Raw genomic sequence first — 18,198 nt, 5'->3', positions numbered from 1 at the left:
ATGGAGTGATCAGAATTTTAATGAAGCCCTCAGTCTCGATTCAAAAACTAACATGTACAGAATGAACTGGCCTGGGAAGACATCATCCCTGTGATCATTGTCATTATTTCTGGAGGTGGTAGTCTAAGTAATTTGTACCATTTAGTTCATTTAATCCTTTAAAAGTCCCATCCTATACATTAGGTTCTACTATTATCTCTACTTTCAAAGTGAGGCAAACAAAGCACAGAGATATCAAGACACTGCACAGCTACCTCTAGGTGGCAGAGATCAAATATAAACTCAGGCCAAGTCACAGAAGTCCAGAGTCTAGAATTTTAAAGAGTAAACACCCTAAGTGCCAAATGCAGCAGGGAAGCCCTGGCAGAAAAGAAAAGAACATTCTCTGGACTGTGACGTTTGGATCACTAGTGCATTACTGAGAATATTGTTAACACAATTTGGGGGCAGGAGAACCTGGGAGCACGTATCAGGTAAAAGTGACACTGGGCAGGTTGGGGGTGAAGACTGTATGGAGCGTACTTTTGCAAAAAGTGAGAGAGGGAAGCACTGGGCAGGTGGTTTGGGGTCACCCAGGCTTAATGTAGATGGGAAGTTGCAGGGGGACAGGAGAGAGCCCGAGAAGGAGAGAAGTTTAACCTGCAAGAGTGAGAGGGGAAACCCAGGGTACCACTTTCTCATACTGTATTCCTAGAGTCAGTTAATTACAGTAACGGATAGTTCACAATGGAGAACATGAACTATAAAACCAATACACTGTCTTGCCAATGCAATTTCCTGAAAGTGTTTACTTTTTCTAGGACAAGGGCGCATGCACAAATACCCTCCCAACACCGCCCCCCCCCCCCAAAAAAAAGTGCAACTCCAGAATGGTGATAACAGTTATTTCTGCTTTAGTGAGATTTGGAGAAATTTTTGTGTGTTTTTTTAAATGTAATATTCTTTTACAAAAAAACATGTTTTAAGGAAAAAAGTAATTGATTAAAAAAAATTTTAAATGCAGTTTGCTTAAGAAAATTGTAAATGAACTGTTTGCATATCTATTGATGGCAACTGATGGTTTGGACCCATCGCTGGGGCTCCCTGCAGCGCTGGGAATTGGCTGAGAGCCCTCCCCTCAGCCCTCAAAGCACCAAAAATGTATTCAATGAGAAAAGCCTCCGATGTTGAGACAAAAAAAGAAGGGATCAGTCTTGGACCAGTGGCCTTGCACCTACAGTCTCATCACAGTCAGGTAGATGGGCCTCAGCTCCTAAGTCCAGCACTGACCCTGGAGCCCACTGGCCCTTCCCTCTTGGTTTTCGGAGACGCGCTTAACAAGGCTGAGGAGAGGGGCCACCCAGTGACTGTCATCCAGAAAAACCCTCTAAGACCAGTTAAAGAGAAACAAAGCCTGTTGCCAAGGACCTTTGGGCAGTTGTGGGATCGCCGACAGATGAGTAACAGTGGGGGCTGGACTTTCCTTTGATGACCAAACAATGAACTTTAAAGTCTGTCGGTCTAGCTGATCAAATAAAATACAAAGTTCTCATTCCCACCCTCACCCCATGCTTTTGTTCTCTCCTACCGCTCATGGTATTTCATATCTTCCATCCAGTCTTCTCTTGGCCGCCCCCAGCTCGTTCCATTCTGTTTTCTGAACACTCTATTCTTGTCAAACGCCACAGTCCAAGTTTTCCTCTTCATACACAACCCCTTCTGTTTTCCTCCAACCATCACATTTTCCCACCATTCCCTTTCTTTTTTCAGTCCCAGATTCATACTTCCAATCACGGCATTTTCTCCCATCAGGCTCCCTGAATCGTTCCCTATTTGCCATGCTTCCCCTCTGGCCCCATAATCTCATAAGCTTTCCCCTAGTTTGTGCTTTGCCTGTTTTCCTTTCACTCTCTGTGTCTTCATATTTGGCAAACATGAAGCTCCCCCAAACAAGAAGGGCTTGGCTTAGCTCAACAGCTATCCACTGAGCAAAAAATGTATATTCGGTACGTACTAAGGAATAGCAAAATTCAATACAGCACGGCTTTCCCCGCCTTCACAGAGCTATGGACATAGATTAGTAAGCAATTCTCATGCATCATGGCAAGGACTATAGCAGAAATATATATTCCAGGAGTGGTGTAGTCGCTAAAAGTAGATTACACACATAACTATCAATAAAGTTGCACTGAATTGAACCTTTTATATTTGACCTTCCATAGGACATTTTGTTTAGCCCCATTTTTTAACCTGTATTCTATAATTCAAAGATGCTTGAATTGCTTCTGTAACTACTAGGAAGAAGGCGGACACCTGATCTCCTTCATTTGCATAGCGAAACCCACGGACCAGTCCCCTTATTTGTCCATCTCTGATTTCTTTCTTCCACTCCTCGCACACTGAGGTTCATTCAGTACAGCATGTAACAGGGCACTGCCTGGCGTGGAGTACACTCAAACATAGTGAATTGGTATAAAAATGGGCAAGAGGCTATACAAAAACCTCCACCTACCCGGGAAACATAGAAAGAGTATTCGGGTAAACGCAGTTCTGAACACCACTGCTTCTCAAATGTCCATGTGCGTCAAAATCACCTGGAGGGCCCACCCTCAGAGGTTGAGGTTCGGTGAATCTGTATTGGGGCTTAAGCATGTGCATCACTACCAAGTTCCCCGATGCTGCTGCACTGGGGACCACAATTAGACGATCGATGTTAAAAGAAAAATATGCGATAAATAAACTCATTTCTCAAACTGAATAGCTTATAGAATCTTTCTGTTACTGTTGTTCTGTAATATGAATGGCATCAGGCCACACACATGACATGTCAACGTGTGTGAAGCAATGGGCATGCAATGGTGTGTGGGGTGTCGTGTGGTCCCAGCCCTGGTGAGGTCGACTGCCCATGTTCATCGTCTACTACGGTCCATGGATAAGGCAGAGGAGCCTGGGCCGAAAGTGTCCTCTCCTTTGGAAAAATCTTCAGGTTGCTTTTAAAAATGAATCCCTGAGATAATCTTGCTCTCTGATGGGCCCTAGAAAAAATTCCCCCATAGAAGTTTAATGTAGAAAAGTGTTAGTTATTTGAAGGTTTTGTTCCTTTGGTTGTTTGTGTCCAAACAAATGAGAGCTGAATTTGAGTCTGGAAGCCATCAAGTCTGGGAGAAAGCTCACAGATGCTTGGTGAATTTTCAAAGACAGAGTCAGTAGAGGCTCCAAGGAGAGAGGGAAGTAGAATGTGCGCTTGTTTCTTTCCTTTGTTCGTGCAAAAATAGATTTGTGTTTATTTGCTAGAAAAAAAAAATTTCTAGCATGATTAAAAGGTTCAGACATTAAGTGGTACATTTTGAAAGTGCTGCATAGCTATACGGCTTCCATTAACATCTGTGGGAGTTAAAGCCTCCGCTTCGCTATGAAAATGTAATCCACTCAGAGGCCAAGGATATTTCTGGGCTGTGGCAGAAAACGAAAACATTAGCAGAGAGAAAACACAGTGAGCCTTTTTTGCATCCCATGCTTTTCCCCTTTGGAATGGAAAGACTGTGCCCTACGACCTCTACCTGCACGCGTTAGGGGAACTCCTCGGCGGCCACACTTTGATTATAGGCATGTCACCATGTCACATACCTGTTTGCCCATAATCCTCTCACACAGCCTGAGGCAGCTCCCCTGTCACTTAAAGCAAGGATGAACTTTTCATCTGGGAAGGCTATGTGTTAGTGAGAAAAAAAAAAAATCGGACCGAACCGGGGTGACAGTCCAGCTTTATCACCCTATCACTTAGGGGCCACGTGCCTTTCAGATAGAAGCAGAACATTTTCTTCTATAAAATGCAAAACACAATATTTATCCTACATGATTTTTGAAAATAGTCAATGAAATAATAAAACCAGAGTTGCTCTTTCTTAAACAATTATTTTTAAATCCTCACCTGAGGATATGTTTTTGTTTGTTTTTACAAAAAGAATGAAGTTTATTGTTCTAGATTCCAGAGGTGAAAGACAAGGGTTACTTCCTCCTCAAACACGTTTTTACTACTTTCCATTTTTATTTGAGAAAGAGAGAGAGAGAGAGAGAGAGAGAGAGAGAGAGAGAGAGGTGAGAAACATCCATTGGTTGCCTCCTATACATACCCCACCTGGGGATTGAACCTACAACCTAGGTATGTGCCCTGACCAGGAATCAAACCAGCAACGTATTTGGTGTGCAGGACAATGCTCCAACGAGTGATGACTTTGTGTAAAATGGAAAGATAGGCTCCTTCCTCAAGAACATGTACTAATAACTACACATTCTCGCTGATGACAGTGAGGGGACTGAGCTCTGGGGACGGACAATGCATAATCACATGATAGCAAGGTGTAGCCCTAGCTAACCGTTTTTACAGGCTTATCTCAGTTAGTTCTCACAGCACAAAAGTCTATGCCAGTGATGGCGAACCTTTCGAGCTCAGTATGTCAGTATTTTGAAAAACCCTAACTTAACTCTGGTGCTGGGTCACATATAGAAATTTTTTGATATTTGCAACCATAGTAAAACAAGGCTTATATTTTTGATATTTATTTTATATATTTAAATGCCATTTAACAAAGAAAAATCAACCAAAAAAATGAGTTCGTGTGTCACCTCTGACACGCGTGTCATAGGTTCGCCATCACTGGCCTATGCAGAGGTCCTCCTATTGGCCTCTATACGGATCAGGGAGGAGACAGTGGAGGCAATGTAAAGATGGCTACTCTACACTGAGTAACCAGCATCGACAGCACTTAGTCTGTGCAAACCTTGTTCCATGCTCTTCGTGTGCAGTATTTCCTTTCGTCCTCACAATGACCCTATAAATTCTACTGTTATTCCCATTTTGCTGATAAGAAAACTGAGTACTAGGAAAGTAGAAAAACTTGCCCAAGGCTTTGAAATGAACAAAATAGTAAACTTGCCACTCAAACTTGAGATTATTTAGAACAGAAACTCTAAATCATCATTATTCCATTCTGTTTGCCTCTTGTCCGTCTTGGCGTCTGCTCTAATCCTTTCAAAACCCGACTGTTTCCTTAGTCGGTGTCACTGCTCCTGAGAATTCTGACCTTTCCTTTCTCTCCAGCCTTGACCTGGGCTACTCAGTTCTTCACTTTTATTACTTAAGCGTCTGGGACAGTCTAATTTCTTGAGAGCATGTAAAAGCCCAATGGAAGCCAGTAGGAAGGGTTTTGAAATGCAAATCAATTCATCTGGTGATTAATCATGTGCTGCTTTATGACGGCTCATTTATCTTGTGGCTTACATAGGTTAGCTCTTTTGTGATTACTGAAATGTCTGCATTCATGGCTTGTCTCCTGATCAAGTTTCTAAAGGACACAAAACAGGTTTTTGTTTCTTTATAGTCTTCCCAGCAATTACCAGTTAGGATGCACTTCTGGTGATAAGATTGGATAATATCAGAGGTTTCACTAAAGTAACCTAAATATGACTATTTCAAGCATTCCCAAACTCCAAAAGAACTGTATTGGTAGTCCTGTTACATGGAATGCCTCTGCTTAGCACTTTATATACCTACTAGAGTCCCAGTGCACGAAATTTGTGCATGGGTAGGGTCCCTAGGCCTGGCCGGCGATCAGGGCCAATCTGTGGAGTGACCAGAGGGACAATTGGGGGTCACTGAAGCACCCACCTTGGCTGGCCTGGCACCACCTGCTTGCCAGCCCTACCACCCACCACTGCCGGTCGGGGCCTGCAGGCTGGGAGGCAGATCCTGCATTGAGTGTCTGCCCCCGGTGGTCAGTGTGTGTCATAGAGACCTGTCATTTTGCCATTCGGTCAATTTGCATATTAGGCTTTTATTATATAGGCTATGTATGCTCAATGTTCCCAATTACAGAGTGAACATTTAAGGGTGAGGGCAATGCTCTGCTCATCTCTGTTCTTGACACAGTGCTTTACACAGAGTAGGCACCAAATGATTGGTTTCTGAATGAATGTTTAAGCAAAATTCTCAATTTAGTCAAAGGAATCAGACTAATTCCTTGAGTTGCCATATGATAAAAAGGCTTTCCATTTGAGAAATGCTATACACCTCTCTTGGTTAGTAATTTTCATTAGAAATGAAAGGCTTTGAAGAATCCTATAGTAAGTAATGTTTTTAAGTTTACTTGAGTGGGTCTCAAACTCACTTTGCCACATTTTTTGCTTAACACCTACAAAAACACATTGGGAAGTGTTGCCATGGGATACTGTTAGGCTGTGGACCAAAGCTGGGCAAGCAATCAAGGACAGGCCACACATGGTGAGCAGGGCATTAAGTCAAAGACCAATCATACTTTCATTCTACACTCAGGAATATTTACATAACTATTCTAGCAAACACTCTTTCCAATTTTCTGAAGCAACGCATACACTCATCATCAAATATTTTATCATAGTGAAAAAGACATGTTAACAATCTAAAATTATCTGAAAGAGGGAAGAAGAAAAGGGTGGGAAGTGGATGTCAATTTCTTCACTTTACATCATACTAAGTTCAATGGGTGAAGACTTAAGAAAATCACGTATATAATTTTAAATTATAAAGGTAATAACTGGAGGAACCAAAATAAAAATAATGTAGGTGATAAATTTGGAGTAGGCAGGGGAAAGGGAATGGGATATAAATAAGTTAACTAAATTCTTATTTCTCAAAGAAGGCAGCAATAAGTATGTTTTATAGGTGATATATAAAGAAGAATATATTCTAATCTAGAGTATGGAAAGCACTACTAATAATCTAAACACAGAAATGGTAAAAGATAGTTTCACTGAGGAGTGGGAGTGGAGGTACTCTGTGGGTACTTTCCTCATTGTTGGATTATACAATCAAAAGAAAAGAAAGGAAATGGCAGTAAGACCATGTTCGTGGGTTAAGTGTCTGTTCTTGTAACAGTCACAGTTGTTAAACTTGAGCGTGCATCATAATCACCCAGAGGACTTGTTGAAAACAGACTGGTGGGCCCACCCAGAGTTCCTGACTCAGTGTGTCTGATGTGGGGACTGAAAATCTCTATTCCTAGCAAATCCCCGGGCGATGCTGATGTTGCTGGCCCAAGGACCACATTTTGAGAACGACTGCTCAAGGGCAAGTCCCAGTTCTGAAAGCCCACAGAGCTGCGCTTGTATTTTTTGAAGGAGTTGCTCCCAGCTGGATGTGTAAAGGGGCAGAGTTAGAGGCAGATGCTCATACCCACTTTGTTTTCAATCAACTCCATCAAAGCAGACCTTGCCTGGCCTTCACTGCCTTTTCTTCCTAAATTACCTGCTGTCAACATCTAAAACCCAACAGGCAACTATCTGTACAGATGAAAGAGAGTATGCAAAGCAATCTTTGAACACGTCTTAGATGTCTACATCATGTCTACAGCTTTATGTTCCACATGGAAGCCAAGGCAAATGTTATCCAGAAAGGTTCTCCTCTGGGAATTAAACACCAAAAAAAACCAAAACACACAAAACTAACACAGAGCTAATATAGCTAGTAAGCCAGCTTGTCCTGATGCCAAAGACGATGAGTGTCTAGATTTGATGGGAGATGTGAGGAACAGAAATAAGCAGCTCAACAGGTACAGTTTGAGGAGCACTACAAAGACACACAGGAACCAGATCAAAGTGGTTGCCTCCATGGTATTTGCACCCATTATTACAATGAATGCTCCAACCCTAAAAATAACTCATATCTTTCATATTCACTAAGCATGGAACTTAAAACTCTTTAAAAACTTTTTAGATGACAAATATTTAGCTGTGATATCTGATCTCTTCACCAAATGTACATCCAGTTAAAAAAATGGATGTTTATAGCCATAAAAGTATCTACAGATAAGTGCAAACAATCTAATTTACTGTGTATCTTGCAAATTCAAATGAAATGTTTGGTTAACTCTGAAAAACGAAAGGGATTTAAATAGATGAGATGGTGTGCATACAAAGAATGAAAAGCAGACAAAATTTTGGACTTCCTCATTCTCAAAAGGCTAGTAAAACTTTGGATATTTATATAGGGGAGTCTTCAACAAAGTTCCCTGCTTGTGGTCATTCTGTTTTACCCATTTCTTCTTGCATAAAGCTCAAAATGTTGAGTCAGCAGCCAATACTGTGAATCAATGCCCAACTAAGGGAACTGCCCATGTGCCTATACCTCAAGCAAGCATTTAATTAGATTTATTATGCTATTTATTTTATTACTATAAAAGCAAAAAGCTAGTATTACAAACATATTGAAAAATAAATGAATACAGTCCAACATATCTCTCCCACTACAAATAGTCATTTTGATGTTGCTCATTCTAGGCTTTCACTATAAATGTATGTTACGTGTGTGTCTCTGACATATCTATATCTTTGCTATAACATATCCTGATTTATCTTTTATAGTTTCAGTATTTATCTTTTTGGCCATTTCAGTTACTTGCTATCAATATATCTATATAATAAAAGCCTAAGCAACTGTTACGGCAGAACAACAAGAACGACCGGTTGCTATGATGCACACTAACCACCAGGGGGAAGACACTCAATGCAGGAGCTGCCCCTTGGTGGTCAGTGCGCTCCCATAGTGGGAGTGCCACTCAGCCAGAAGTCGGGCTCATGGCTGGCGAGCGCAGTGGCAGTGGCAGGAGCCTCTCCCACCTCCAAGGCAGTGCTAAGGAGCAGCGAGTGGTAAGGAGCAGCCAGCAGGTGGGCAGTAAAAAGCGAGGATCCTGGACTGCGAAAGGGCGCAGGCTGGGCTGAGGGACAACCCCCTCCCCTCCAGTGTACAAATTTCATGCACCGGGCCTATAGTTGCTTATATAAAAAGTGCCACTATTGTCATTTTTGGACATGTAATTATACCCTTTCTTTTATATTTCTTTCCTTTGGTTAGCTTCTGAAAAGTTTTATTGAATTAAAGACTATGCAAAGTTTTATGGCTTTTCACACATTGTAGCAAATCCATAAGAGCTGAATCATATTCACTTAGGTATATGAATGACATCCTTATCCAGATGAAATATGTTAATTTTTTTAGAAAGTAAAGAGCAGATATAATATGTCAATACCAAAGCACCAATTCATCCATTCAACAAATATTTATTGAGAGTATATTCTTCAGGCATTGCTCCAGGCCTGCATAGATTTATGCTCTTGGAGAATATATCATTAAAAATCATGAACCTCATATTCTTTATGAAAATACCCTTTAATAATGTTTGCATCTCACACCTTTCCTGTAAAGTACACTGGAGGCAGTGTTCAATGGAACTTGTCCTAACAAGTGTGTCCCTTAGCAACTAGCAATTCAGGAGCATAGACTAATCTGGAGAAGATGCCAGGAAGTCCAAAAACTGGTTCAAAAATAATAAAACCACTCAAGTAAATCTGGAAGTTTAATAAATAGTAGAGGTGGCAATTGAAGTCAGTGGATTATTTATAATGATTAGGTCTAGAGTACTTGGCCATTAGAAGAAAAAAATGAAGATAGGTCCTTTCCTTAATTTTTCACCCCTTTATAAACTTAGGTTTCTTAAACATTTATGTATATAAAATCAAACCATAAAACAACTAGTTGAAAACATGGGCAAATATTTTAATTGCTTTGAAGCAAAGAGTTCTAAGTAGGAAATAAAATCCAAAAAGTCATAGAGAATAGAGTTTGTACATTTGTGCACATAAAAACACAACACTTCTACATGGCACACCAAATAAGCAAGGTTTAAAAAAGGACAAACAGGAAGAAATATATGCACGTCATACAACGAAGGGCTGTCATCCATATGGTAAGAGGAATTCTTACCTCTAAGGTAGCGGTCGCCAACCAGTGGTCCATGAGGCCCGAAAGGTTGGTGACTGCTGGTTTAAGGAAACCTTTGAAGCAGCGGTTGCCAACCGGTGGTCCAGAGACCACTGGTGGTCTGTGAGGTCCAAAAAGTTGGTGACCGCTGCTCTAAGGTAACCCTCCAATGCAAATGATAGGTAAAGGACATAAAGGCAAAATAAGCATGTGAAAAATTACTCCAACTTATACCTTTAAGTAAATACAAACAAAATAATCAAATATGATTTTACCTATGAAGTTGGTAGAGATTAAGAATATTGATAACAGCCTGGCTGGTGTGTAGCTCCGTGATTGAGCACCTACCTATGAACCAGTAGGACACGGTTTGATTCCTGGTCAGGGCACATGCCCGGGTTGTAGGCTCAATCCCCAGTAGAAGGCAGCCAATTGATGATTCTCTCTCATCATTGATGTTTCCATCTCTCTCTCTCCCTCTACCTTCCTCTCTCTGATATCAATAAAAACATATTCAAAAAATAGTATAAATAAATACACAGTGTTGAGGACTCTAAGGAGAAAGATTAGCACACATTGATAGAGAACTTATCAACAGACATCTACTTAGGGAGCAATTTAGCAATTATTGAGATTTTAGATGAAGATAAACTCTCACAAATTGGAAATATATATGCAAGTATATATGCATACAAATATTCTCTCTCTTCCGCCCTCTCCCTCTCCTCCTGTCACCCTCTCCCCTAAGTAAGCTATGCTGCTTCATGCCTCTTTGCTTCAGGCCCAGTATAACAAACTCCAATTTACTGACTATATAGATTTATTCTCCTGGAAAACACTGGTGGGTTAAATGACTGAGAGAGAATGGACATTCTGACTCTCACTGATCTCACCCTTTATTCAACCACTATTACATCATATCACTCAGGCCCTGATATTCTCTCTTATTGTTTTGTAATTATTTCATACAATGAATCTTTTAAATGACTTGAGACCATCTATTATTCTCTTTTTGTTGTTTATACCCAGTACCTAACATAATACTGGCATACATGCTTACTGAGTAAATATGCCCACTAGCAGGTGTTCAAAACCTCATAAATTTAAAATCTCACTATTTACATCATTTTCCATGATTGCAAACTGTAGACAAAAAGATTGCATGTTCAATCTCTTTACCTTGCCTCTTGTCAAGAAGCATTTATGTGGATATTTTAAAGAGAATAAGGGAACATTACCTTTGCCAACACTCTTTATACTAAAACAAGAGGCCCAATGCACAAAATTTGTGCAAGGGTAGGCCCTCGCAGCCCCAGCTGCCTCACGGCCCTGCCCCCCACCCACCAGTGGTTCCGGAAGGTCGTTCTGGAAGGTCATTCCACCATCTGGTCTAATCAGCATATTAGCTCTTGGTTAATTTCTGTACCATGAAAGCATACAGAGAGAGTAGGGTTTTCTAGTTTTTGCTTGTGTATCTGTCTTCCTGCTTGACTATGAGTTCCTTTGGACGGAATATCTTGTCTAAATCTCAGAGCATCTGTCCGGAAACTTGGATCAAATCCGACAGCTGTGTGCTTTTGGACAAGTCACCTAATATCTCCTAACCTTTGTTCCCACAACTGTGAAATGGGGATAAGAACATCTCCTGGGTTATTATCCGTATGAAATAAATTAACATCTGTCAAAGTGCTTAGCAATAAATGTGAATGAATAAGGAGTTAAGTTCCAGATAGTGAGTTAATACTATTAAAAATCAGTTCCTTTTGCTTGTTTCAATAGACCTATTTGCAGTGATGAAAAAAAGGTATACCTCAAACCAGTGGTGGTCACATTTATTGTGCATCAGAATGTTTTTGTTAATTTGCATTTTCATCAAGATTTAGGTGATGCAATCCTGCTGGCCCGGGGACCAAGCTTTGTGAGTCACTACCTTAAACATTTAATAATGTGCAGCTCCTTTGAGACACAGCTTCTCTTTAGCCTAAGCAAGAAAAGGATTCTGAGGTTTCAGGTGTGACCTTGAACTTGGAAGCTCTGTTCCCTCATCACCACCATGCTTTGCTAGCTTCCCTTGACCTGGAGGGGTCAGCCAGAAAATGGCTTTGATTCCTACACTGATTTAGGGTTCTACATTTTTTCTAGTCTCATCAACAACAGAGCAAGAAGAGATCACAAATTCTCTGAAGGGCAAAAGGGGATATCTTCATCCTGCTTGCTGCTATTCCCCACAAGGTAACTCATGTTGAGTATTAGGCCTTTGTCACTTCAGCTAGTCCCGTGGTCGGCAAACTGCGGCTCTCAAGCCACAGGCGGCTCTTTGGCCCCTTGAGTGTGGCTCTTCCTAAGCCTTAGGAGTACCCTAATTAAGTTAATAACAATGTACCTACCTATATAGTTTAAGTTTAAAAAATCTGGCTCTCAAAAGAAATTTCAATCGTTGTACTGTTGATAATTGGCTTTGTTGACTAATGAGTTTGCCGACCACTGAAGTCCATTCTGAGTATGGGTGGTACAAAAACCTGGGTCCTTGGGTTTTAATTATTCCTGCAGCTCTCTTATCTGCTATATGAAAGAACTAGCCAAAACTCTAACTGGTTGTTTCAGGAAGTATTGACATTTGACAACTTCCAGGAAAAAGTAGGAGGTAGTGACTAAGGACACAGACTTAGGTGTAAAACAGACTTGGGTTTGAACTTTAACTCTGAAGTACATCAGCTATGTGACCCTGAACAAATAACTTAAACTTCTATGAGCCTCAGGCTTCCTAGCTGTTAAAAAACGATATATTACCCTTTTCAGAGAGTTGGGCCCTTTAAATGGAATATTATACTTCAAGGTTGGCAATAGTGCCTGGCACAGAGAAAAGTCCCTGTGCTATTATTATCAGTAGTGGTAGTATTAACACTTACGAGATAATATATTTCTATTATATAGAAGATGTGCCTCTAAAAGAAAATATGCTGGTTTCATAAGCCTAATAAGGAAATCAATTTTTAATAGTTTCAAACCGATTATATCAGCTCCAGATGTCTGATACAGTGTGAGTGCACATAGGTTTTCAGTAATTGTATGGTGAGTGAAAGGAACATGGATAAAGCTGGAAGAAGATCTTAGAATATAATTTCTAAGGACAGAAGGAATGCTGAAGCAATGTGCACTTTTCTCAGACATATTTTCAGTTCTCAACTGCCATTTCAGCCTTCCCAGCATGCACCGGTTTCTGAAGAAGCCTTGCTCCAGGACTAAGTAGTGACAACATGGGCTCCTGCGAGAAACACAGGAAAAGGGAAAGCACCAACACAACTCAGCTGAGCCACAGTTGCTTTAAGGAGAGAAATGCAGAACATTTTTGGCGCAAACTGTTTGGTGTTACATTGAACTTTTATTTGCTACTTGAACTTCAACCTTTCGTTTAGCTTGTGATCTCATGAATTCAACCAGAGAAATCAGAAAAGGAACTCTTTCTGCAAGATGTCTGCCCAGACAATCTGAATGCTGGGTTTCATCAGCTACTGTAGAAAGAAGTACAAAGGCCGCATGTGTTACAGCTCTGGCAGGCAATTCAAAACTGAAGGAAATATCTTTCAGTTCCCATGAAAATAGTAAGCAAAGATTAGTGAGGGACAACTGCTTGATGCTCAGGAAGATAAATGCTCAACAAACAAATTCATGCAATATTCAGTGCATCTAAAAATTCACCCCCACGCTCCTTTTTAACACATAAAACAACTCCAAAATATATAAAAATCTTCATCCTTCCTTTTCACTTACAATCAGTGCTTCACATAAAGATGGACTCAAAATAACTCAGGTTCTCTGGATATAAATAACTCACTTTATCTGCTCAAGGCCCACATAAACCCCAATTCTTTCTAAATACAAAGGAAAAGAAGAGAAAAATACAAAAATAGTAGCAATCATTGGAACAGGAGCTAGAATGAGGGTGGAAGCACAGATTCTCATCCTCTCTGTTCTTTTTAATAGGCACAAATACTCATGGGAAAATAAGCTCCCAAGCTACATGTGTCTCTGGACAAGTCACATTTCCCAGAGATAAGTGGAGACATGAAGGGCACAAGTGATAAGACAAGAAAAAAGCCGGAAGGGGTGGGGAGGTGGGGTGGGCAAGGACCCTATCCAGTTAATAAGCATTTTCCTTGAAACAATTGGAATAAGACACAATGGTGCTGAGACTACATGCCTCATAACTAACATATCTATTAATTACATTCTTTTCCAATTGATTGAAAATCATAGCGCTGGCCACATTTATTCAGCACTCACTAGGTGCAAAGTGCTATGTTAGGGAGAGTCAAGGATGGATAAGGCCTTGTCTGTAATTTTAATGAATGTATAATCTTATACGGGAGATAAGACAATGTACACAAATATCTATAGTATAATATGCATAATAGGGTACATCGTAAACACCCAGTAAATGACAGCTGGATGGTAGCTAAAGGTCTGGCTTTAAGAAGAGACTAAATGAATATGAGGGAGGAAAAATAAATCAGGGAGAACCCTAACCCTAACCCTATCCCTTGACTTGGGGTGGTGAACATACAATACAGTGTACAGATAAAGTGTTGTACAATTGTGTACGTGAAACCTGTATAATTCTGTTAACCAGTGACACCCCAATAAATTCATTAAAAGAGAAACAAAAAGTAAAGGGATAGAAGAAAGGGGTATAGCTTTAAAAGAATGTGGTCAAAACACTTTAGAGGATGACAAGATGGACACTATACCCTGAGCAAGCAATATGGGGTCTTCTCACTCTGGACATGTTACAAATGGAGCGAGACAGGAAGATATTAAGTAATTTGTAGAAGCTATTCCAAGTTTGTCTCTGAGCAGATGGAGCAGGTCCCTTCGGCTGCTCAGATCAATCTTCTCAATCCTACTTCTCCAGGAAAGAGACTAGAAATCTAACCCAGAGAGTCTCTTGGGCTTCAGCTCAGATTTCTAAAGAAAAAGCAAGTGTGGAAAGCTACAAATCCTAACTGTTATCAAAATAAAAGGCAGAGAAGGTTAGAGGAATAGGGAGAGGAGAAAGATTACGGCGCCAGCAACTAAGGTGGATCAAGGACTGTGTCCTGAGCATAGTCTTTATGACTGTAGCAGCCCCTCACTCACCAAGCTGGGCTAAGATAATGCTGCTGCTGCCCTCCCTGACTTCCCTGTGTCCTTCCGAACTTCCTGGGGCCACTGACTTGGCTTTGTCCCAGGGAGAATAGTTTAGCTCCAATTACTTAAGCTGCTTTATTGGTTTCACAGAGAAAATCCCCTAAATCGACTTTCACAAAAGCTGACAATGCCACACAAAGGGCTCAAACGTATTTCCTCAAATGCTTTTCTTTTAGAAACAATTCAAATTTCAACAACAAAAGCGGCCAGGCTTCCTTCTCTTGATTCAGTGCAACCCCCCTTCCCACCCCCTCAACCACCCTCCCATCCAAAAGCTTCCCACAGTTGATAGGACCACAAACATTTAAATATAAAAGATGTGTTTAAGGATGCAGACTCAGAAGGTTTTTCTTTGGGGACCATCACTCAGGAAATAGAACAATGAGAGAGCAAGTCCTCTGTGCCCCTTCCTTCACCACCCCCACCCCGAAATCTGCCAATAACCTGGAAATAACTCCCCAGATGTCCGCTAGTGGCAGTCACCCAGAACGTACATCTGCTGCGTATATGAAACTTGCTTTGACATGTAACTGCCAAATATAGAATTATTCCCTTCAGTGCTATCGCAGACTGCTCCATCCAAGAGCAGCAGCATTTGGGAAGTTTCCTAAATGAAAAGAGAAATTAAAAGACTCCCCAGTTCACATGTTTTAGTCCAGGTTCTCTTAGTAGAACATGCAAACCCTACAGACCATGTCAAGGTGTTAGTTCTATTTTGAACTTTATTGCCTGGAGACTTTAGGGGGGAACGGTGTGGCAGGATGAGGCAAAGAGGCAGCTAGCTACAGCTGAGGCTGGAAAAGTCAAGGTGAGTCACAGGGCACTCAGAGGGGAATGGGCAGGGGCCAGCTGCTCACGCCAGCAGGGTCCCACAGAACCGCTTACCAAGCGAGTTTCTGGAATGAGGAGCATCCCCACTACTTTAAAATGTGCTTTCTAACAAGGATTGTAAAACAAGAGGATCAGACGCCAATGCACTGAAGGCACCCAGAAATGCATATAACATGAAAAACAAATAATAACGCCACTTTAAAGTATAGGTCCATGATGGCAATTTCATTCTCCTGTTTCTGAATTATGAAATCATGAATTAAAATAAGTAGCCAACTGAGAAGAAGAGCCAGAGTAAAAACCACTCCCAGTCCTGACAAAGTCCTCACTTAAGGTTTGCCTTTGGACTTCATTCACACACCTACACAAATAGAGATGCTCGTGAACTGGGCAAAGGAAGAGTTCACATTGAGACAAATGCGCACAGTCAGATTTTCACAGTAACTGCAGGACTCGGAAGTTCGTCAGTGAGCAGCTGTGTAAGTATGGCACCGACCCCAGGAATCTGTGGTGTCTATGGCCCGAGGGCACAGGCGAGAACCTTCTCCCTATGAAGCTCTTACAGAACGACCCCGCTTGGGACAGCTCCTTCAACTCTTCCAACCCTTGTTTCTCTTCTCCTTCATTCTCTTTTCAAAAGGTGAGAGGGTGGGATTATCATCAAGTAGAAAATACAAGTTTACAAACCATTTTTTTCCATAACTTTTCCATGTAACTAAAATTTCTAGGGCTTGAATATTAAATACTATGTTGCTGTATGTGCACATGCACAGTGGTGAATTAGGCTCAGGTTTAGCTTGAGTAAACCGAACTGGATTCTTTTGATACAGAGGGGAAGGAAAGGAGAAAGAGACGAAGAGAGAAAGAGAGGAAGAGAGTATGAATAAATGAGTGGAAAAAAGGAACTGTGAATCTTAGACCCTCAAGTTCCCTTAATCCATATGAATTCCCTGTAATCATCATAACACACACTGTAAAAGGCCAGGATTTGGGACACCTATTTAAACATCTATTTATTTAAATGTATTTCAATATAAGCACCTTTCTAAAATTTCCTTGATTATCCTTGCCCGATATACCTCTCTCTTTGGGTGTTCAGGCTATTTATTGTCTACAGGGCTTCTTGTCCCACAATCTTCCTTTTATCATTCATTTTGTTGATTAATACAAACAGACTACTCTTGTGTGAGAGAGCTGTCAGTTTTGAAGATGCTACATGTGACGAGACTTTTGGCCCACTGCCCCCAGCTCAGCAGCCTGGGCAGAATATGACCACTCCTCATTCTATTTTGAGCTTGTGCCCCTGCTTGTCCTGGGGGAAAGGGGAGATCAGGAACATTCAGCAGCCACTGAAAGAATTCAAAGATCACAGGGCTATTTTTGAAGGACCACCGATTCTAGAGTAAACACTGCTGCAGAAACCTCCTGTTTCATCCCATGAACCTTTGCACTCGTTGCCTCTCAGGATTTTCTAGGGAGATCCCAGCCTGCTAGTTTTTTCCAGTAGATGTCAGCAGGCAGGGGCCAGGAGAGCCACGTGCATTGTGGTTATCATCAACTCAGCCTGTGACCAGGCACGGAGAGGCCGTGCTTGGCTTGGTCATCTCCATGCCCACGTGCAGTCCATGATGTCACGGAGGCTGCAGCACCTCCTTCAGAGGACTGTACACCATCTATTGAAATCTAACAAATCACCCAGTTGTCAGTTCCATCCCACCTTCCACAGCCAGCTAGACTTAACCACTGACGATGCTGTGAATTGTGAATTGTTCAGTGATTGTGAAAATAAAGCATCAGGATGTAAGCCATTCTATGGCATATTTGTTAGGAGAAATGTGAGAGATGAGTTGAGAAACCTTTAAATGAAAGGGCTTTGAATGTTTTAGAGAACTACGGGGTTCTCCAGGAATTATGTGTTTTTAAAGATGAGAGATGGCATACATCTTCATCTGCTTGAAAAACTGTCCTCACTAATGAGCTGCTTTACTTACTACAAAAAAACAACAACAATAGACAGACACCACCTTCAAACTCAATAGAAAACAGAATTTGACTATGGTAAATCCTTAATGAAAAGTAACTAGAACCAATGTTATTTTTTTTAATAACACTTTTCAAATAAATTTAAATTAAAACAGCAGTTAGGAAGCTCTGCCACCGTTTCCCCTGCAAATCCCAAAAATAAAGAACATATAAAAATAGCTCCTTGCCCCAGTTCTTTTGGGCTCTTGCCTAGGTACTGATTAAGAGAAAGAACTGTGGTGCAAGTTGGGTGTTCAATGTTAATTCTTTGCTTTTATCCTATTTTAAAGGAGTTTGCCCCTAAAATGTGGTTGTAAAATAAGTGGAAACTTATTTGCCCTGTCCGGGTGGCTCAGTTGTTTGAAGCATCATCCTGTGCACCAAAA

General features: G+C 41.0%; 1 protein-coding gene across 1 annotated transcript in view; it reads right to left on the bottom strand.

The window, feature by feature from the left end:
• ANK3 (ankyrin 3) overlaps window positions 1-18,198 on the bottom strand; it is a 294,328-nt gene that overhangs the window by 244,133 nt on the left and 31,997 nt on the right. The gene's annotated exons all lie outside the window — the stretch shown is intronic.

Source organism: Myotis nattereri, assembly GCF_964212035.1.
Source record: "Myotis nattereri genome assembly, chromosome: 13".
Lineage (NCBI taxonomy): Eukaryota > Metazoa > Chordata > Mammalia > Chiroptera > Vespertilionidae > Myotis > Myotis nattereri.
Note: the sequence above shows the minus strand (reverse complement) of the source record. Positions and strands in the feature narration are given on the sequence as shown.